Genomic DNA, 23,058 nt, shown 5'->3' with positions numbered 1-23,058 from the left:
TCTCAACATGCATACTGGTGTTTTCATTCTCTTTTGAAGAGATCGATGCTAACATATCATCCAGTGCATCATCAAGAACACAATCCATCTCATCCTCTGAATCACCATCATCTTGTAAACACTGAATCTTAACCTCATCATACTCATCACAGTTTGCATGCACACAATCAACACTTGCTGACTGTAGGTCTTTTACTTTATCAGTAATAGCCACATCAGCTTCATCACTGTCACACATGATTGAGCTCTCATCTTCACTACTAATTTCACACCTCTCTTCCTCATATGCTAAACCTGAAATCTCATCTTCCTCGGTATGCACAATCACAGTGTCAACCACAAACTGATTGCATTCAGCCATCATAGGCATATCATCACCACTCAACACTGGAGCATGATCATCATCTACACACACAGACTTATCCTTAGCTACCTTTAATGGGCTCTCAACATTTCTGCCATCTATGGTAGCAACCCCTTCTCTCGGGCTCTCTTCTACCACCTCGCACAGATCTAGCTGAGCAACACCCTCTTCCATAGCAAGTGACAAGCCCCCACTCATAAGTGTAATGATATCCAGCTCCCTTACATCATCAGGTTCCTTCAACAGTGAAGACAACTGACTCTCTTCCTCTGATGAGATGCTCTCTTCCTCTGTCTCACTCAAAAAATCTCTCTCTTCATCTGTGACTGTCTCCTCAAGCTCCTCTTCCAATTCCAGTTGACAGCTCATCACATAATCTGTACTCTCCTTGCATCAGCTGAACTTCCTTCTCCTCCATCCATAGCAACTCTCCTGTTATTTTGACCTCTGCTTCTTCCTGCAATCTCCATCCAATTTAGGCTGAGTGTTTTCATCAGCTCCACAGCTTCATGCAATTCCTTTTTTAGGGAATCATCCCGCATAGGAATAGACACCGGCTCTCTCTCTACATATGCCTTAATCATTTCTGGCCTATTGACCAGGGTTTTAGGCTCCTCTTGCATGCCAAGCTGCCTCAATCTCTTGACCTTCCATTCTTTTTCTCTAGCCACTCTGACTGCATCCTCAAAACTATCAATATTCTTCATCTCCACCTTCAGACGGAGTGAAGGCTCCAGACCAGCCACAAACCGGTCTCTCTTTATCATTTGCGGGGGTACTTCAGGAATTAAAGCCTCACACCATAGACTCCACAGTCTACCAAACTCTATCAAATACTGATCCACATCCTGATTATCCTTTTGCTGAATTTTGCACAACTCCTTCCATACTTCATTAGGGCTCCTGCTTTGTGCAAACCGTGCAAGAAAAGATGCTCTCACCATTGTATACTCCGGATTTTGATGCTGAGGATCAGTAGTCCTGAAGGCAGCCACTTGAGTTTGCAACCATGCTCTTGCATCTCCCTGCAAACAATAATTCAAGATCTGAAACAAAATCTGAGGGGTTGCCCTATCCTTCATAAGTGCTGTGAATTCCATCTTTTCCAAGAATCTCACTGCATTCTCATATGGCATCCCCCAAAACTCTGGAAAGTCCTGTGCCATCTTCACAATCTTTCAACTGTCACACACCCTGGCTTTCTCAGCCACAACAAAACTGGAAGGCAACAAAACAAGCACACTACTGAAGAAGCTCACTTTGCAACCGAAGAGCATTCTTTTTCCTACGGGCAAGCACTTTCAAAGCTCTCTGCACTCTGGCTCGGAGTCGGATCACACGTAGCTGGACCTCAATACATCTGTCCTTCCTGTGACCACATTTTCCACACCACTCACACTGTATCACTCTCATGTGTGGATTTCTCCCCATTGCTTGCAACACGTCTCAGAACACCTGCTCCTCCAATCTTGTAAACTGAAGTGAACTCCTCCGTGGAGGCACCAAAACGTGGATAGACAAAAACAGTAGAGCCTAACCCGCCTTCACAGCCACACTCACCCACGTTTAAAACACCCGAACAACACAATCACAAAGCAAAAGGCATCCATTCAACATCTTTCTCTCTATAATCCTCCTGATACAACTTACTCTTGGATACATTTTTTCCAGAGCCAGACAACCTCAAGCTAAAACGCAGTGAACCACACAATTCAAGACAAGTGGACTTCTTCCTTCAATAACTCAGAAAACATTCAGCTTCAAATGCATCCAACCCACAATGCACATGAAGACTATCTTCTTGACTCTTCAAGACATCAACCCACAAAATGGCCACGGTGAGAAATCCTATCATGCCTTCCCAAGATCAACATTAACTACCGGAAATGATGCAGCCTGCCATTTCACTAAGCAATGGCTCATAGTCACCCACATACAAGCACACACAAAACTCCCACTCCATGTATTAAGGATGCCCCACTCCTTCAGAGCAGCAAACTCTAGATCCTTCTTTGTCACCATGATTTCTCCAACCTCCCAGTAGAAACACCATGCCTGTCCTCTTTCTGAGAGCAGCGGCAGTAGCAAAAAAACCCACGACTAAGTTCTGAACCTTCTACAGAAGCGACAACTCTTCATGCACGTGATTGTTGACAACACCCGAGGCTTCTTTTGCTCATAAAACACCCACTTAGCCAAACGTCTCTCTGCCTTTAGTCTCTGAGCAATCGTTGCATAGCCAGCCCATCTCTTCTAGATCCCGCATGCATAATCACGTCCATCCGCTCTTAGCCGCTACCTCCCCATCTCCATATCGTGGAATTCGATCTGCAGTAGCTCACGATCATGCGCTCACTAGAGTCCTCCTTCCACAAGAAGCTTCCATCACCAAGCCACAATTGACCTCCCTCGCTCTTCCTGGTCCTTTTGTTTCTCAGAACTCCAAAGAGCTGATGCGCAGCTCCCTCCTTACTCTCGAACTCTCGTCATCTACACGCTTCAGCTTGCAACCACGATCCCTGTTTCTTCTTCTCCCCACAAGCTCATCGAGCTCTCCGCTCACCAAGCTCCTCTTCGTTTCCACGTAAAGATTTATACTCGTGACCTCTCCTGCTCCAACTCACGGCTGCGCCAACCATCACTCATGCTCTCCCTCCATTGTCCCAGATCCTCCCTGTAATAGTGACGTCCCTCCAGACTCTGCAGTCTGTAATTGCGACATCATTCCAGAAGCTCTCTCACTCTATCGTCTGAGATCCTCCGGGTGCCCACCACCCTTCTCGAAACTCACAGGCTCCCTCTTGTAGTCGTTGCGACCCCCTCGACAAGCAGCAGCAGCTCCTTTCAAAGCTCACGTAGTCCTTCCTTCAACACGAGGTCCGTGCCTACGACCCTGCTGGTCCTTCACGGTTCTCCTTCTCCAGCTCCCCCTATCTCTCCCACACACACGTCCTTAAGCAACCTCTCTCCCTTGCTTTAGAACTCACGTATCTTCTCGACATAGTTGAGATGCTTCGCCCTTTCAAAAACGTTCCATTAAGAGAAGACGACCTCCTCTTCACTACGATATATGCTCATAGCTTCTCTCCTGCTCATAGAGCACCCGCATCGCGATGTTCCTCCAGCTTTCCAAGCTCTCTCTCTCTCCAGAGGAGCCCCCAGCGCAATCCCCTCTTCAGAAGCTCTCCGCCCACCACCCCTCCTCCGTTGAATCCTCGTCCCTCTTCATCGTTGCTCATGACCAGAAGCTTCCTTCATCACGTAGCCACGTGCATGCATGCTCCTTTCCAAATCAATTTGGCCACCTTAGCTTTATTTGCCACCTCATCAGTGACATTTTACCACTCTCAAGACATTTCCCCCAAATCACACACCAAGGCACTTAAGCACATATTCATTGACTATGTGCACACAATTGCATGCCACCGGTCATTTAGCATTTGATCGCCCACTGACCATCCACATATGATGAACACCATCCCGTCCCTAGATACCATGAAGTGCTCGAAAGTTGCTCACACAAAATCTGATTGAACGCCAGCAAGCACACACACAGGTTGAACATCACACATGTACATATGTTCAGACGAGTTTGGGGTTTTCAAAAATCTTCACACACCGCTTCTACCAACACACCACGATCGAGGTATCGTGGCATGTCAAAACCTCCATCGACGTGGATGTACCGAGATGTATGGGCATGTCACAATACCTCGATCGAGGTATCGTGGCATGGCAATACCTCGATCGAGGTAGATGTACAGAGATATATGGGCATGTCAAGAATACCTCGATCGAGGTATCGTGGCATGCCAACGAGATGTATGGTTATGTCAAGAATACCTCGATCGAGGTATCGTGGCATGCCAATACCTCGATCGAGGTATATGTGCCGAGATGTATGGGCATGTCAAGAATACCTCGATCAAGGTAGCTAAACCCTAATTTTTCTTATAAAAGGAGAGCGACCCCCCTCATTCCGCATACCTCGATCGAGCTCTGCCTCATCCACCGATTTCGGATTTGCCGGAATTCGACGGAAAAGCGCGAGCGACGGAGAGCCACGAACGGACATCAACGGAGATGGACGGAGCAGGAGCGGGAGAGTCCAGGTAGGGTTTTTTTTTATGTAGCATTTTCTTTTATGTAGCATTTTCTTTTATGTAGAATTTGATTAAATTTTAGTTTAAAAGAAAATTTATAAAATGCATTTTAATGTTTTTCTGAAATTTATGAATTACGGGATTTTTAATTTAAAATGTGAAAATTAATTTTTTTTTTTAAATAGAGCTTTTTTTAGTAAATAAAAAAACGTTCATATTATTAATTATAAAATATTTATAAATTTGAAATGTATTTGTAAATTTTTTTTTTTAATTTTTAAATTACGACATTTATAATTTAAAATGTGAAAATTTTAATTTTAAAAAACGTAATTTAAAATTTTAGTTTATAAGAAAAATTATAAAATGCATTTTAATGTTTTTCTTAAATTTATGAATTACGAGATTTTTTATTTAAAATGTGAAAATTATTATTTTTTTTTTAATAGAGCTTTTTTTAGTAAATTAAAAAAGTTCATATTAATAATTATAAAATATTTATAAATTTGAAATGCATTTGTAAATTTTTTTTTTAAATTTTTAAATTACGACATTTATAATTTAAAATGTGAAAATTTTAAATTTAGAAAACGTTTAATGAGGCATTTTTTATTAAAAATGTGAAAATGTTAAATATTTCTGTTTTTTTTATGTAGCATTTTCTTTTTGGTAGAATTTAAAAGAGAAATAATAAAAAATTTTAGGTTAAAAGAGAAATAATAAAAAATTTCTAAATTTGAAATGCAATATAATGTTTTTTTTAAATTTATGAATTACGACATTTTTTATTTAAAATGTGAAAATGAAATTTTATTTTCAAAATAGAGCTTTTTTAGTAAATAAAAAAACGTTCATATTAATAATTATAAAATATTTATAAATTTGAAATGCATTTGTAAATTTTTTTTAAATTTTTGAATTAGAACATTTATAATTTAAAATGTGAAAATTTTAAATTTAAAAAACGTTTAATGAGGCTTTTTTTATTCAAAATGTGAAGATGTTCTATATTTCTGTTTTTTTTATGTAGCATTTTCTTTTTGGTAGAATTTAATTAAATTTTAGTTTATAAGGAAAATTATAAAAAATTTCTAAATTTATAATGCATTTTAATGTTTTTTTGAAATTTATAAATTACGACATTTTTTATTTAAAATGTGAAAATGAGATTTTTTTTTTTAAATAGAGCTATTTTTATTAAATAAAAAAACGTTCATAGGAATAATTATAAAGTATTTATAAATTTGAAATGCATTTGTAATTTTATTTTTTTTTTGAATTACGACATTTAAAATTTAAAATGTGAAAATTTTAAATTTAAAAAACGTTTAATGAGGCACAAGACTCGCTCGACTTATCAAATTAATAAGACATTTTGTATAAGACTCGCTCGACTTATCGAATTAATACACAAACATAAACCTACTAGTCAACTATTGGAGTTGGACATTAAAGATTGACTAGTGACATGGTTGGTGACCAAAGCTTGAAGTTGCCTAGACACTTTGGGACAAGCAAGTTCTTTAGAAGGAAACTAGGTTCAAGCTTGGGTAATCATCCCTAATATATTGGGAAATTACTAATGATAAATCATCCTTTAACTATTTGGCAATTAGTAAGGATCGATTCTACTAGGAAATATGTTGAAGGCATATGTCCCCTATTAGTCAATAGATTGATTAGACTAAGCATGCATGATAAGGCTATAGCTTGGAAATGCCTAGATAGTGGCTTAGTCCAAATCTTCAATATCCCTTAAGAAGACATGAAATAGTGGCTTAGAACTTAAGAAGACATGGAATAGTTTGCAAATGTCTAATTCTTCTAAGTTATGCATAGACTCTAGCATAACTGAAAAAAGAATATTACAAGATTGAGAATATTTGGATGGGTCTTCAAGAACTCAAATATTACGGTCTGTGCCTATAAACTGTTTGAGATTCTTATGCTATCACTGTGGCATGCTTTAGATCTAGCACTTTGATCATGTTTGTTGTCTAGTTCCATAATTCATCTACTTCTCTTATATGTATAAGAAGAAAGAAATACGCCATAGAGAAACTGAAAGTTTAACTAGAATACCTAACATTCATTGCACATGGGACTCTAGTGGATCTATATTCATTCCACATTCATGCTAATATATGCAAGTGTTTTGATCAACTATAGACCTAAGTTCAAACAGAGCCTGTTAATGACTGAATCTCTCCTAATCATCCCTTAATGATCATAGATAAGAGACTTAAGAGAGAGAGAACTCCATAACCTTCAAGAGTCGACATTTGAAGCATCCCATTCCATGTTGTTTGCTACATGGCAGCTCGCCATGTGGCACACATACATCCCTTTTTGCACCGTAGGGAAACCTATGACTAATGTTAACAACATTTATCTTGTCTTTTACAAATGACTAAGATGTTTTCCCAAAAAGACTTTGTATCAATAATCACGTGAACCACCTCATAACCAAAATAGTGTGGATGCTACATATCTCCTTTCCCTCGTTGAAACTATGTCACACATGGAATGTCAACCACATGCTCAAGGAATTATATGCTAGTTTCATTGTAAGCAAGGGTGGTCTCTTTCTTGCTAGTCCAACCATAGGCAACGGTGACGCTTATTACTTGAGCTCAACCAAAATTAACATTATTTATCGTATGCAACCCTTCCCATTGCATAGGGACATCCAAGGATTTAATTTTCAAAGTTTTTGAATCCTCTTCTAGGGATCTTGTGCCCTTTGTTGTTGCTACGTATGTGGATGATCTCATTCCAAAACTATTTTTACAACTAGAAGTCGAGTGAGTCTTATACAAAATGTCTTGAACCAAGTGATGATCTATAGGAATGGCCACTAGTTGAGGTGGATTGCCCAACCAAAATAGATAATATTGAAAAGGCTTAATTATTTTCTCAAAGTTCTCGCTTTAAAAGGTCTGTAGTGTGAACCCGCTCTCTTTTTTAATGTGTAGTCCGAGAAATACTAGATGCGCCTTGCTTGTGTATCGTTCAAAGTAATGTATTAGGTATCCTTCTATCTCCTCCATATCTATTGCAAACCCAAGGCAGTAAAGCATTCAAAGAAGTTCTTATTAACCAAACCTCTCCACTATCTGTCCTTAGTATAGGGGCCATTAGTGGACAATGTGGTCCTTACACCACATGTGGAAAAGTTTCATATTGGATAAAAAGTGAAAAAAGGGAAACATATAAGGAGAAAATATTTGAGACATCTAAGTTTTAAAATGCAACGACTAGAGTGAAAAAATTCTAATCAAAATTAAGAATTATTAATAATATTGATTAATATTGAGCCACACATTTGGCCCATCTACCGGTAGGTGCATAGGATCTACCTCATCAAGGAGTACGTACAAATAGTTTTCATTACGTAAATAGATTATAAGTCATATTGAATAGAATATTATTTTCATTACCTAAATAGAATATTAATTTCCATGTGTTTTTTTTGTGCATGCGCCAGCCCCAGCGCACAGGTTCTAGCACCACTATTCGTATGCAGATAGAGATGCTGAGAGCTGAGATGAGGGCACTGCAGGATGCTAGGGCACCCCCTCACTTGGTTGCGAGCCTGGATTCAGTTATTGAGGCTCTGAGTCGATTGGAGACAGTTGAGGACGTTGTGGATAGCTTTCAGGCATAGGCCGAGGCGGAGATCACTGGTGGTGGCTTGGATTGGAGAGCCATTCGACAGTTGTTTGAGCAGGAGTCACATCACAGGGAGGCCTTGGACGACATGTTTTGGGATGGTCACACCGAGGGCCAGCGACCACGATCAGGGCTCCCCTTGCATATTTTACGGTGTAGGCACCCCATCATAGCAGCACACATTTATCCGAGATATCTTGCTGCGAATGGTGGTCGATTGCCTCACAACCACCAGATAGCCAGGTCGTTTGCCATGCAGCTTTACGCTGAGTTTGTCCTTGGTCATCGGGTGGACTACCTCAGTACTCGTCCAGGATCAGGAGCGGGACGTGGTAGGATGGGGCGTCAGGAGCGTCAGATTGTAGGTGTTCGCGGCGTCGACGCGAGGGACCAGAGTTGCACACCATCCCTGCACCGGCATTGCGAGCGGTGGGAGGACAGATTAGGGGGGATGTTCATTCAGTGGCATCATCCTTGCAGCACATGGTCTCGGCCCTATCGAGATCTATTGCGATTCCACCTCCCCCACCTCGATCATCGATGGAGCATCCCACATCTACACCACCTCCCACATCTACGGCGCCTCAACACGAGTTGGAGGCTCGAGACAGACGGATTGCAGAGTTGGAGGCTGTGTTGGCCGAGTCTAGGGACGAGGTTAGTTATTTTAATTATGTTAGTTTATTTTTTTGTAGCATGTTTTGAACTGAAGTTTTTTGGTTAATTCTCACCATGTACGCGACATGTTTGCATTGCAGGCACATCTATTGCGTCAGGAGATGGAGTCTTGCGTACGACTGTTGCAGACAGATTTGGAGGAGCAGAGGATTCGGACACGCATAGCATACCATCGTGCAGAGCACTATATTTTGCAGTTGAGGCATATTAGTCGTGATCCGTCGTGCCATAGGATCGACCCCAGTGTGGCCCTATACCCTGCTCCTCCTGTAGATGTGCCGACTAGGACACCCATAGACGCAGCAGTCGTAGCGAGGCTTCCTACTGCCACTTGTGTCCTCTGCCACGAGGACTTTGACACCGTAGGGTGGTTTGGACTAGGGTGCGGCCACATCGCACATCTCCACTGCATGACCCGCCACATGGTGGCACGTTCAGTGTGCCCTGTATGCTTTGCCGACATTGATGTGGCGACATACAGAGGACTGGGCATGGATGATCTATATCCTGGTCATCGTCAGGCTGTTGATCCATTTGCCCGTGTAGTCTTGACAGAGCACTACAGGGAGGAGGCACAGAGAGCATTGCTGATGCAGGAGGGTGCGGATGCATCGGTGGTTGCATCATGCGTTCCACGACGCTTTTCGTACGGTGATTTCATGCCAGGTGACGAGGCACGAGCGGAGGAGGCACGCCGAATTGAGCGAGAGGCAGAGCTGCAGACATCATTGCAGCAGTGGGTGGAGCAGCAGCTAGGGCGGGGCCGAGACCAGCGTCTTTCACATGTAGAGACGATTACTCGTGTTGGATTTGAGGCACGAGTATTCGCAGATGCATGGCTATGGGAGCTGAGACGTGCGTACATAGAGAAGTCGAGGGAGGCAGAGATGGCAGCAGTGGCGCGTGCAGCATGCCCTCCTCTTCATCAGGATGAGGCTGGCCCATCTCATGCAGGTGATGAGGCTGGCCCATCTGAGCCGGCATTGCCTGAGGGCACACAGCGGACGGTTGGGCAGCGAGTCATACAGGAGCCACGTCAGCGTTCCACTAGAGGATCATATGTAGAGTTATCAGATTCAGATTCAGATTGATTGTTTAGGCTTCACACGTTTCTTGTATAGGGATGCACTTTTGCAGCATGATGATGATGATGTACAGATTCATTTTGGTACTTTCATGATATTGTTCCCACTTTTATGATGTATGAGCATTTTCGTACTTTCATGATGTTCTTCACACTTTGTTTATCTCAGTTTATAGTTTGTTTAATACATAAGGTATTTAAAAAAGAATGCCATGTGAAGTAATTGTAAACATTAAACATTAATTGCAAACATTAAACATTAAACATATCAAAATTCATCTTTTTTTGGATGAAAATTTTATTTTGCTGATAAAAGTTTTTCATTTTTTAAACAAAAATTTTATTCTATTCATGTTTGTCAATAAAGTGTGTTTCAAAATCCAATTTTTCATCAATTTTTCAAAAAGACAACTATTGTCATATTCATGCTTCCAAATCTAGCCTTTCGATCTTAATATCAAAATATGTTGAAATTCAACCATTTGATAAACTAATTTGTATAAAAAGAAAATTACTTTTTTTAGACAATGCCATAGCCCAATGTAAAATTGTTTCATCAAATGAAATTAGATATTAAAGTAACATCAATTTTACCAACTTTCAATTTATGCTATTTACAAAAAGTATTCTAGAAATGTATATTGGTACAAAACTTATCCATGACTCCGAGGGCAATGTTGTTACCTATGTGTAAATCAATTGATAAAAAATTCTTTCAACACCAATGAACTTGAGGGAATGTGTGATCTAGAGATACTTAAACAACATGACAAAAGGAAAAAATTCGAGAAATCACCAATATGTGGACATGCTTAGTTTGTAGGGTGTAGAAATTCTTTTATATGGATTTGATATGGGCACTTGCATAGAAAACGATTGGTATTTCAAAGAAAAAGCTCTAGCAACTCTCTTAGTTGAATGAAGCAATTTCTTCTCCTTTGCAATTTGTCATGTTTTTTAAATTAAAGGAGAGAATACTTTTTGCAAATGGTAATACTAGACATTTTTAGGTTCTGCAATAAAATATAAGTAATATTTTATGCATTCTTTTTTCACAATTCTAGTTTTTTAATATTATTGACATGAAGCGTATATTTTGTCCCTACAATTTTTAAAAAATATAAAATTTTTGGGGATTTTTTTCAAAAATGGAGTTAGACTTGTCCTTTGCATGATTTTGCTGTTATTTATTATGACTCAGTGTTTAATTTGTCTCTTATTGTTAACAATACTTGTGCTAATTGGTGATCAAAGAAAACAAGACCTAATTATTTGTCATATTCGAACCACAATCACATGTGCCTTCCAAATCACAATCGCATATGCCTTCCAAGTTTCTAAGGACTATTTCAATTTCCTTAATATGACATTTGCCAATGCACCAATCTAATTATTATGCATGTATAAAAGATAATGAACATAAAGAAGAGAAATCAACACAATTGGCAATTAATGCATGTATACGGGAATACAAGGAAGGTGTGGCATGCTAGCCCACCATTTTATTTCACTATTTTCTTTTGCATTTAGTGGTTTATGTACAAGAGAAAGGATTGGCGGTTGGTATAAGGAAAAGTGTTGGTATTTGGTTTATGTAAAAAGAAAGGGTTGTTGTGGCTATGCACCAAAAAAATATACACATATTAACAATCCCACTTCTCCCTTTTAAACTCTACTCATGTATGGGAGTACAAGGAAGGTGTGACATGTTAGGCCACAATTTAATTTTACTATTTTCTTTTGACTTTGGTGGTACGCTAACGTGTAGTCGTGCTAGTAGGGATTGCTTCTACTTCGCGCAAACCAAATCAGTTGGAGACCAAATCTTGCGTGGATGTACGTCTAGGGTAGCCTAAGAGGCGTGTGAAGTTTCGTCCCCAACAGGGTTTAGGATTTAGGGTCCAGGGTTTAGGGTTTAGGGTTTAGGGTTTAGTCATGCTAGTAGGGATTGCTTCTACGTGGCGCAAACCAAATCAGTTGGAGACCAAATCTTGTGTGGATGTACATCTAGGGTAGCCTAAGAGGCGTGTGAAGTTTCGTCCCCAACAGGGTTTAGGATTTAGGGTCTAGGGTTTAGGGTTTAGGGTTCAGGGTTTAGCCGTGCTAGTAGGGATTGCTTCTACGTGGTGCAAACCAAATCAGTTGGAGACCAAATCTTGCGTGGATGTACGTCTAGGGTAGCCTAAGAGGCGTGTGAAGTTTCGTCCCCAACAGGGTTTGGGATTTAGGGTCCAGGGTTTAGGGTTTAGGGTTTAGGGTTTAACCGTGCTAGTAGGGATTGCTTCTACGTGGCGCAAACCAAATCAGTTGGAGACCAAATCTTACGTGGATGTACTTCAAGGGTATCCTAAGAGGCGTGTGAAGTTTTGTCCCCAACAGGGTTTAGGATTTAGGGTCCAGGGTTTAGGGTTTAGGGTTTAGGGTTTAGCCGTGCTAGTAGGGATTGCTTCTACGTGGCGCAAACCAAATCAGTTGGAGACCAAATCTTGTGTGGATGTACGTCTAGGGTAGCCTAAGAGGCGTGTGAAGTTTCGTCCCCAACAGGGTTTAGGATTTAGGGTCCAGGGTTTAGGGTTTAGGGTTTAGGGTTTAGCCGTGCTAGTAGGGATTGCTTCTACGTGGCACAAACAAAATCAGTTGGAGACCAAATCTTGTGTGGATGTACGTCTAGGGTAGCCTAAGAGGCGTGTGAAGTTTCGTGCCCAACAGGGTTTAGGATTTCGTACATGCGCCATAGCTCATACGTAGTCGTGCTAGTAGGGATTGTAAAAATGTACGCATTGTACCTTCCACGTGGCACATACCAAATCAGTTGGGCACCAAATCTTGCGTGGATGTACGTCTATGGTAACCTAAGAGCCGTGCAAAGTTTAATCTCCAACAGATAAGTCCACATGCATATTTGGTTAGTACGTGCGCCATTTCTCACACGTAGTCGTGCTAGTAGGGATTGTAAAAATGTACGCATTATACCTTCCACGTGGCGCATACCAAATAAGTTGGAGACCAAATCTTGCGTGGATGTATGTCTAGGGTGGCCTAAGAGTCGTGCGAAGTTTCATTCCCAACAGATAAGTCCACACGCGCATTTCGTTAGTACATGCGCCATAGCTCATACGTAGTCACGAGTGCTAGTAGGGATTGTAAAAATGTACGCATTGTACCTTCCACGTGGCGCACACCAAATCAATTCAGACCAAATCTCGCGTGGATGTATGTCTAGGGTGGCCTAAGAGTCGTGCGAAGTTTCATCCCCAACAAGCAAGTCCACACGTGTATTTCGTTAGTACGTGCGCGAATTTTCTTAGTCACGTTTTTAAAATGTCCTAATGCACAAAACAAATTACAACATTACTACTAATAAACAATTTTTTGTATTACAAACACAACAAATCCCATTGAGAAGACATCGGACATCATGTTAAAAATAGAATCTAATACAATGATGTGTATGAACGTGTATACAGCCATCATAGTGAAATACAAAATATGAGTCCATGAAAATTACAATGGTACGGTCACACAGTGAGCCTATACATATCGAATACAAAAAAGTGTAATCAACTAGTGATACCCAATAAAAATCAATCTGATCAACTGATGATCCCAAAAAATATGATATGTAATGTGCTACTCCTCAGGATCAGCTCTCATGCCAATAGTTGCAAGTATGCTCTCGTGATCCGCCACTGCAAGGCGCCATCGTGGAGTGGACGTCGCCTTGCGAGTGCGAACACGACTCAAAGTAATCTTGATCCCAACAACAAGATGAGAATACATGTATGCCTCCCGATCCGCCATGTACTCCTGGAACTCAATATAGCAACCACGCCTCTGTATCTGCTGAAAATAGTGGCCACCTATGATCATGCTATGAGCATTGAAGTGCATCCCATGCCCATCCACTGTATCCTCATTCAGCACACTCTTCAGCATAGAGCATCGCAACAAGTAATAATCCACACCCTCCTCATTGCCCTCCGAAGCAATAACCGCGAAGATATCACCAATACGCAAAATATCTGTAAGCTGGTCATAATCTCTAGAGGAACTGAATCCTGCATCCTGATCATCATGTATCTCCTCCCAAGGCTGGAAGGGAGAAAGCACTCGCCGTACCCATGGATCGGCCCATGGTATCATGGAGCACCCTCCCCAATCATCATCAATGCATGCAGAGCAAAAACATGCAAACCGTCGAGAAAAGATCGCGGGGTGAGACTCACCTACGCTCCTGATGGAATGGAAATCAAGAGTGCCAGGCACAGAACGACAATCAAAAGGCCTCGACCGATCAAGACTCCCAATGTCCACGCACCAAAAATACCGGCTCACCACCCTATCGTCACGCGACTGAAACGAGGACGTAGCACTAGTGGATAAGTGCTGGCTGCACCACCGCACCACATCATGTGCATCCTTGAAGCGATCGACACTGTGACGCAACTGGTATCGACGCAAAGCACGCTTCACGCAAGCACCTGCACCATCGTGCTCTCCTTTACCATGCCCTGTCTCGAAGTAGCTCCATGTGGTCGGAATGCCTGTCTCACGGTGCCATCTGCAGAACCAATAAAACTGTCTAGCGGATTTGAACTGACCACCGCAACCGTCTGACCAGATCCAGCGCTGCTGCCATGTGACACCATGATCCCTCAAGAAACTATCATGCAAAGTGAAGCAATGCTGCACAAAATGGGCATCATGCGATCGATCATCACTAATGTAGAAGTGATACTCTCGCACAATGATGCGTGAGTCCATGGTGCTATCAATGCCATCCACATGAGCCTGTGCATGACGATAGCTAATGTGCACAAATATAGCAACCTGCAATATGGCATTGAAAAAAAAATATGACTATTGAAATAATTCAATATAATGAGGCGGGGAAAAAATCAATACTCAATCACACGTCACCTATTCGGAGAAATAATACTCCGATTGGATCTCATGCTGTGGTGCAAAGGTGTAATTCTCCGCAAAGTCCACCACTGAGACAACCACCCCTATAGGAAATGTCCTCAAACATGCACGAAACTGACGATCCTCCCATTTCGCAGTGTGCGAGTGGCGTATGTAGCAGTACAGCTTCCCTCGAAAACAGTCAATGAATACAACACGTGGTGCCTCCTTCCCCACAAGCTGCAACCTCCTCGACTGTGCACCACCATCTAATGTCAAGGTACAGTACTCATACTGCTGCCAACGAACCATCTGCACATCACAAGTATCTAGTGCAACTCGTGGCACTCTGGCAAAGTCACCACACAAAGTACACGTGCCTTCCACACAATCAAGGGAGTGGAATAAAGCATCACCATCTCATGTACACAATATGGAATGAATGAAGTCACGAGGGCTAGTAGGAACCACTCCCCTATGACCATCAAGGGAACGGAATACGTCATACATCAATCCAAAATCCACATGGTAGCGACAACAGCATGTGTCACGCTCCTGAGAGCATCGCACAAACCATGGCCTGCATCGCTCAAATGACCTCTGCCCAATCTTGAACTCCGGGTGCGCCTCTACAAACTGAGTGTACAACTCAGTCTGGGTACACTCCAAAAAACATGCACCATGCTCAATGTACACACCGCGTGACACCCTCTTCCGCAATGCCTTCTTGAACACCGGGGATGCTCTGCAATGCTCCTCCCAAAACTGTTGTATGAAGGACCTAGTGGAATCATCCAACAATCGATCGCTGCGAGGTGCACGACCACTCGAAGCCCAAAGAGCATCAGTCTCACTATCCTCTAGACTCTGCCTCCTAATGATGCCTGCTCGCAATGTGCGCGGTGCAATCTGAAGAAGACGTGAAGCGGTACGCACATGGCCTATCATATGAGGTCTACTAATGGCAGCCACAATAGCACGACGTGCTGCCAAGGCATCACTGGAGTTCCTATGCTTAATAGAAGCATAGGAACGTCGAACACTGCTAAGGACCTCGCTAGATACAACCCTATCTCTACGTGCACCAAGACCAGCAAGCCTCCTACACTCTACCAAGTCAGGGTGATCAATCAGGGACGTAAGAAGAGAAGACTGCGAAGCTGGCGTGAGGTCACAAAAAAAAGACTGCACAATCTTGCTAGTACGACGACGGATAGTGGACTTCGGCAAGTCACGTCGTGAAGCAACACTGCTGCTGCAAGAGGTGGGGCAAGGGGATCAATGGGAGATGGTAGGGTGGACAGGGGAAGGGAGGCGCCAAGCGGAGCGGGGGGAGGGGGAGGGGGAGGGGGAGGGGGGAGGGTGGAGGGGGAAGAGGTAGAGGTGGAGGCCAAAATGTAGGTGGCTAGGGGAAGGTCGAAGGCTAGAGGTAGGGGAGCGGATGAGCATGGGGGGACAATGGAGGTGGGGGTGGGGGTGGAGGTGGGATGTAGAGGTAGAGCTGGAGGTGGATCAGTGGTGGCAGCGCGAGCTCGAGCTCTAGAGGCTCTCTTGCGCTCACGAGCCTTCCGCTTGCGCTCCTCGTCAATGAGATTTGGGGGGGGGTTCCTACATCTTTCACGTCTACTAGCTCTACGGCTTTGAGAACCCATTCTCAATGAAAGTAGGATGGAAGGTGTGACAAAGTGATGAGGAGGCAAGAATGGCTAAGAATGGGTGAAATGAACCAAAACGTGGTGTCTTATAGAGAGCCTCAACTCATCCACTAGATTGCTCTTAGATTGCTCTTCATTATTATTGGTGGAGAGGTGCTAAGATTGATACTAATTGGCTTAGTTTTGGTGGAGAGGTCTGCTATGCCCAGAGCCGCGATTAGACCTTATACCTCGATCGAGGTATTTAGTGCATTGCGCATGCATGTATGTATGAACCTCGATCGAGGTATCTCTAAGTGTCCTCGGTCACATACCTCGAACGAGGTATTGTATGCCTCACCCATCATATGTACCTCGATCGAGGTATTGTATGCATCGCACATCGTCATGTGTATACATCTGGCTGATGTGGCACCATGCATGGTCATGATGTGGTAATATAGTCTCTTCTTGCATGGTCATGATGTGGTACTGGGCATGATGTGGCATGATGAGTTGGCATTCATGAGGTGGTAGATTGACATGGCAAATTGAGGTGGAGGGATTGGTGACGTGGCCAGGAGAGGAGGTATGCCAAGGTGGCATTGTGTGATCACATGGCTGATGATGTGGAATGACGAGGTGGCACATGTGGCAGCACATGTGGCAATGTAAGGTGACATGGCAAGGAGTGATGTCACATCTGCTTGATGAGATGGCACCACGTGGTCTAACAACGTGGCATGGTTTTGATGACTCAGCCTTCCACATGGGTAGCATGCAGACTCCAAAGGCTTGCCACTAGGATCCGTGATGCTCCTAGCCTACCTCACCAAGCCTAATACCAAGCCTACCTTGTCTTGGTATTAGGCTTGGGTGGCCCTTTTTCCCCCACAAAAGGGAGATTTAACTGTTGGAGGCCATATCGTACGTTTCCCTTACTCAAATTTAACCAAAATTTTTTCCTCTTATTCATCATGCAGAGAACTAAAAATATTGACATTTTTGAAATGTTTGGTTATGTTTGAGAATTACTAGATTTATTTTTAATATTCTTTGTTGATCCTCTTAGGAGTAAAAGTAAAAATTAAACTTCAATCTTCCTAAATCTAACCGTTGGATTTGGGATTTGATGATTCAACCACACACCCTTATGTGCCTACTAACCTTCCACCGAATTGGATTTGCTTAATTATTCAAAATACTAAAAAAATGTGGTGTGCTACTAAAATGCATGTATTTTATGACTTTATTTATTATAAATAATTATTTATAATTAGATAAATCATTCAAAAAATTACCAATAAATCAAGTTAAGCTCTACATAATGCAAAGAGACCACTTACAAAGTTTCAATAACATTTAATCTAAAATGAGTGAGAAATTTAGAATTTTATATGACACTCTTTGTTCGTGACAAACGTGTGACCACCCTGGAACCATGCCGTGTGACACAAAGAAATTTTTTGTGTGTGCATCGAATTTTCGATCAGACTATACGATTGTGTGCACAATAGCAAGTGTGATGTTGTGTCAGAAGACTTCAAAGACTAGATCCATAGGGAAGTAGGTGAGATTTGCATTTTTGTGTGCTAAAAAGCTTGTTTTTCCACCTCCTTAGGATTGGGGAGTGAACAAAAAGTGGACACCCTTAGCTTGCTACCACCCGTTATCCGATCAAGTACTTATGTGATGGGAATGCCACTTTGCATGTAAGTCAATTCCACCTAGTTGAAGGTGTGTGCAAAGTATTGTGACCATTGGATATGCTTTGCATTGTGGATCAAGCATAAAACACCGGTTTTGCCTTTAAAGTGTCATGCACAACCATATAAAAACACAGCCCTAGGTGTGTTATTCAAACAAGTACTTATCGAATGGGGGCTCCACTTTGCACCCAAGTCCATTTCAACTGCATTGAGGTTCTTGCAAAGTATCGTCACCATCGGATATGCTTTGCATGGTAGATCACACATTATACACCGTTTTTTCCCTAGTGATATGCACATCCGCAAAAAAACACAGCCTTAAGTGTGTTATCTGACCAAGTACTTATCAGATGGGTGTGCCTCTTTGAGAACATTTCAATACCATCGAGGTTGAGGTGTAGGAAAAGTGTTGTGTCCATTGGATATCCTTTGCATGGTCGATCAAGCATTAAATACTATTTTTGCTCTAGTGTCATGCACATCCATAAAAAAACGCTGCTAGGTATGTTATCCGATCAAGCACTTATGGGATGGGAGTGCCACTTTTTATGTAAGTCAATTCCACTTAGTTGAAGGTGTATGCAAAGTATTGTTCCCATCGGATATGCTTTGCATTGTCGATCAAGCATAAAACACCATTTTTGGCTTAGTGTCATGCACAACCATGAAAAGACATGGTCCTAAGTGTGTTAATCAAACAAGTACTTGTCGGATGGGAGCTCCACTTCGCACAAAAGTCCGTTTCAACTAGGTTGAGATGTGTGCAAAGTATTTTCACCATTGGATATACTCTGCATGGTGGATTACGCATTATACAACGTTTCTCCCGTAGTCATATGCCTATCGGTAAAAAAACACGCCCATAGGTATGTTATCTGACCAAACTGTACTTATCGGATGGGTGTGCATATTTGAGAACATTTCAATACCACCTAGGTTAAGGCATAGGAAAAGTATTGTGCCCATCGGATATGCTTTGCATGGTCGATCGAGCATTAAATACCATTTTTGCCTTAGTGTCATGCACATCCGTAAAAAAACACGCTGCTAGGTGTGTTATCCGATCAAGTACTTATGCGATGGGAATGCCACTTTGCATTTAAGTCAATTCCACCTAGTTGAAGGTGTGTGCAAAGTATTGTGCCCATCGGATATGCTTTGCATTGTGGATCAAGCATAAAACACCGTTTTTGCCTTAGTGTCATGCACAACCATATAAAAACACAGCCCTAGGTGTGTTATTCAAACAAGTACTTATCAGATGGGGGCTCCACTTTGCACCCAAGTCCATTTCAACTGCGTTGAGGTGCTTGCAAAGTATTGTCACCATCGGATATGCTTTGCATGGTAGATCACACATTATACACCATTTTTTCCCTAGTGATATGCACATCCGCAAAAGAACAGAGCCTTAATTGTGTTATCTGACCAAGTACTTATCGAATGGGTGTGCCTCTTTGAGAACATTTCAATACCACCTAGGTTGAGACATAGGAAAAGTGTTGTGCCCATCGGATATCCTTTGCATGGTCGATCGAGCATTAAATACTACTTTTGTTCTAGTGTCATGCACATCCGTAAAAAACACGCTGCTAGGTATGTTATCCGATCAAGCACTTGTGGGATGGGTGTGCCACTTTTCATGTAAGTCAATTCCACCTAGTTGAAGCTGTGTGCAAAGTATTGTGCCCATCGGATATGCTTTGCATTGTCGATCAAGCATAAAACACCGTTTTTGGCTTAGTGTCATGCACAACCATGAAAAGACATGGTCCTAAGTGTGTTAATCAAAGAAGTACTTGTCAGATGGGGGCTCCACTTCGCACTCAAGTCCGTTTCAACTAGGTTGAGATGCGTGCAAAGTATTGTCACCATTGGATATACTCTGCATGGTGGATTATGCATTATACAACGTTTCTCCCGTAGTCATATGCCTATCGGCAAAAAAACACGCCCTTAGGTATGTTATCTGACCAAGTATTTATCGGATGGGTGTGTATCTTTGAGAACATTTCAATACCACCTAGGTTAAGGTGTAGGAAAAGTATTGTGCCCATCGGATATGCTTTGCATGGTCGATCGAGCATTAAATACCATTTTTGCCTTAGTGTCATGCACATCCGTAAAAAAACACACTGCTAGGTGTGTTATCCGATCAAGTACTTATGCGATGGGAATGCCACTTTGCATGTAAGTCAATTCCACCTAGTTGAAGGTGTGTGCAAAGTATTGTGCCCATCGGATATGCTTTGCATTGTGGATCAAGCATAAAACATCATTTTTGCCTTTGTGTCATGCACAACCATATAAAAACACAGCCCTAGGTGTGTTATTCAAACAAGTACTTATCGGATGGGGGCTCCACTTTGCACCCAAGTCCATTTCAACTGCATTGAGGTGCTTGCAAAGTATTGTCACCATCGGATATGGTTTGCATGGTAGATCACACATTATACACCGTTTTTTCCCTAGTGATATGCACATCCGCAAAAAAACACAGCCTTAAGTGTGTTATCTGACCAAGTACTTATCAGATGGGTGTGCCTCTTTGAGAACATTTCAATACCACCTAGGTTGAGGCGTAGGAAAAGTGTTGTGCCCATCGGATATCCTTTTCATGGTCAACGAGCATTAAATACTATTTTTGCTCTAGTGTCATTCACATCCGTAAAAAACCACACTGCTAGGTATGTTATCCGATCAAGCACTTGTGGGATGGGCGTCCACTTTTCATGTAAGTCAATTCCACCTAGTTGAAGGTGTGTGCAAAGTATTGTGCCCATCGGATATGCTTTGCATTGTCGATCAAGCATAAAACACCGTTTTTGGCTTAGTGTCATGCACAACCATGAAAAGACATGGTCCTAAGTGTGTTAATTAAACAAGTACTTATCGGATGGGGGCTCCAATTTGCACGCAAGTCTGTTTCAACTAGGTTGAGATGCATGCAAAGTATTGTCACCATCGGATATACTCTGCATGGTGGATTATGCATTATACAACGTTTCTCCCGTAGCCATATGCCTATCGGCAAAAAAACACGCCCTTACGTATGTTATCTGACCAAGTACTTATCAGATGGGTTTGCATGGTAGATCACACATTATACACCGTTTTTTCCCGAGTGATATGCACATCCGCAAAAAGACACAGCCTTAAGTGTGTTATCTGACCAAGTACTTATCAGATGGGTGTGCCTCTTTGAGAACATTTCAATACCACCTAGGTTGAGGTGTAGGAAAAGTGTTGTGCCCATCGGATATCCTTTGCATGGTTGATCGAGCATTAAATACTATTTTTGCTCTAGTGTCATGCACATCCATAAAAAAACACGCTACTAGGTATGTTATCTGATCAAGCACTTATGGGATGGGCATGCCACTTTGCATTTAAGTCAATTCCACCTAGTTGAAGGTGTGTGCAAAGTATTGTACGCATCTGATATGCTTTGCATTGTCGATCAAGCATAAAACAACGTTTTTGCCTTAGTGTCATGCACAACCATGAAAAAACACAGTCCTAGGTGTGTTAACCAAACAAGTACTTATTGGATGGGGAATCCACTTTGTATGCAAGTCCTTTCAACTAAATTGAGGTGCGTGCAAAGTGTTGTCACTATCAGATATGCTTTGCATGGCCGATCATGCATTATACACTGTTTTTCCCCTAGTCATATGCACATCCACAAAAAAACATGCCCTTAGGTGTGTTATCTAACCAAGTACTTATCGGATGGGTGTGCCTCTTTTAGAACATATCAATACCACCTAGTTTGAGGCATAGGAAAAGTGTTGTGCCCATCGGATATCCTTTGCATGGTCGATCGAACATTAAATACTATTTTTGCTCTAGCATCATGCACATCGAAAAAAAAGACACTGCTAGGTATCTTATCTGATCAAGCACTTATGGGACGGGCATGCCACTTTGCATGTAAGTCAATTCCACCTAGTTGAAGGTGGTTGCAAAGTATTATGCCCATCGGATATGCTTTGCATTATCGATCAAGCATAAAACACCATTTTTGGCTTGGTGTCATGCACAACCATAAAAAAACACGGTCCTAGGTGTGTTAATCAAACAAGTACTTATCGAATGGGGGCTCCACTTTGCACGCAAGTCAGTTTCAACTAGGTTGAGATGTGTGCAAAGTATTGTCACCATTGGATATGCTCTGCATGATCGATTACACATTATACAACATTTTTCCGGTAGTGATATGCACATCCGCAAAAAAACACGCCCTTAATATATTATTTGACCAAGTACTTATCAGATGGGTGTGTCTCTTTGAAAACATTTCCTAGGTTAAGCCATAGGAAAAGTATTGTGCCCATCGGATATGTTTTGCATGGTCGATCAGGCATTAAATACCATTTTTGCCTTAGTTGCATGCACATCCGTAAAAAAAAATGCTACTAGGTGTGTTATCTGATCAAGTACTTGTGTGATGGGAATGCCACTTTGCATGTAATTCAATTCCACCTAGTTGAAGGTGTGTGCAAAGTATTGTGCCCATCGAATATGCTTTGCATTGTGGATCAAGAATAAAACACCATTTTTGCCTTAGTGTCATGCACAACCATATAAAAACACGGTCCTAGGTGTGTTATTCAAACAAGTACTTATAGGATGCGGGCCGCCAGGATGGGAGGGAGGGGAGGTGAGGGAGAGAGAGAGGGGAGGGGAGGGAGAGAGAAAGGGAGAGGAGGGAGGGGAGAGGAGGGAGCGGAAGGAGAGAGAGGGGAGAGGAGGGAGGGGAGGGAGAGAGAGAGAGAGGGAGGGGAGAGGAGGGAGCGGAAGGAGAGAGAGGGGAGAGGAGGGAGGGGAGGGAGAGAGAGAGAGTGGGGGGAGGGAGAGGGAAAGCGAGAGAGAGAGTGAGGGGGGGAAGGTATGGGAGCGAGAGAGA

The sequence above is a fragment of the Dipteris shenzhenensis genome, chromosome 25 (genome assembly GCF_047967505.1).
Source record: "Dipteris shenzhenensis isolate YYH24624 ecotype China chromosome 25, Dip_SZ_1.0, whole genome shotgun sequence".
Taxonomy (NCBI): Eukaryota; Viridiplantae; Streptophyta; class Polypodiopsida; order Gleicheniales; family Dipteridaceae; genus Dipteris; species Dipteris shenzhenensis.
The sequence above is the reverse complement of the archived record's forward strand: the minus strand, read 5'-3'. Positions refer to the sequence as shown.